The sequence below is a fragment of the Diaphorina citri genome, unplaced genomic scaffold (genome assembly GCF_000475195.1).
Source record: "Diaphorina citri unplaced genomic scaffold, Diaci psyllid genome assembly version 1.1 scaffold16767, whole genome shotgun sequence".
Taxonomy (NCBI): Eukaryota; Metazoa; Arthropoda; class Insecta; order Hemiptera; family Psyllidae; genus Diaphorina; species Diaphorina citri.
The window spans coordinates 1-1074 of NW_007394125.1; the positions used below are offsets into that span (position 1 = coordinate 1).

The 1074-nt window shown below is 44.1% G+C and overlaps 1 pseudogene; it reads right to left on the reverse strand.

The window, feature by feature from the left end:
• Nucleotides 1-5: 5 nt before the first annotated feature.
• On the reverse strand, nucleotides 6-1068 carry LOC103523179 (annotated as a pseudogene).
• Nucleotides 1069-1074: the final 6 nt, after the last annotated feature.

The following is a 1074-nucleotide window of genomic DNA, read 5'->3' on the forward strand; positions in this document are numbered from 1 at the left end:
ACAGTACGAATACCTAGCGGTGTACCGAACTTGTTCGTTTCTTCTTCTATCTGTTGTGCCAACTCTCGTGTTGGTGCCATGATGATTGCATAGGGACCTTGGTCTGCATCCTCCATACGTGCTATCTTGGGTAGAGACTGAATCCATACGAGTAGAGGTAGAAGGAAAGCTAATGTTTTACCTGAACCTGTCTCTGCCACACCAATAATATCTCTGTTCTGTAGACCGATAGGAATAGCTTGTCTCTGGATAGGTGTAGGTTCTGCATAACCAATCTTCTCAATAATCTCCAATATTTCAGTCGGTAGAGACGCTTCCTTCCAGTTACGTACAGGGTCCGGTACTTTACCTCCCTTGATAGTAATGCTATAATCTTCTCGGAATATTCTCCAGTCACGCTCAGTCATTTCATCCAGAGACTTCTCTGTCCAGTGTCGATCATCCCACTTCTGTTTCTCTTCTCTCTTCTTCACTTTCTTCAATCTCACCTTCTCCTGTTCCTTCTCCGCCTCTGTTCTCCTCTTCTCCAACATTTCACCATAGAACTTGGACTGGTCTCTCTTCTGTGCTTTAATATCAATACCGGCTATATTCCCTCGTCCAAAGAACTGGACCTGATGTCTCTCCTTGTAGATACTATTATAATCCACACTCGTATCTTCTGATGCATCCCAGTCAAATACAAACTTCCTATCATTCAGTCGCCTCACACGTCTTTTCTTCTTCACCAATCCCAAATATCTCTCCTTGATCGCTTCTCCTTCTCGTTCTTTATCTTTGTTCAACTCCTTCTCCTCCGGATCTTCCTTCTTCTTCTCTCGATCTCGTCGGAGCCTGGCGTCAAAATTTTCTCTCTTGGATTCAAAGCTCGCCTCCTTAGTAAACTCTTGACGTTTCTTTCTCTCTTCCTCCATTTTCTTTCTCATTTCTTCTACTTCTGCTTGGCGTTTGCGTAACGCCTCTGCCGCTCTCTCTTCTTTGGTTAAAAACTTGGGTTTACTACGTGCTTCTTCTTCTGCTTTCTTCTTAGCGAGTAATTCCTCCAAGGAGAGAGGTTCCTTCTTGGCTGCTGCT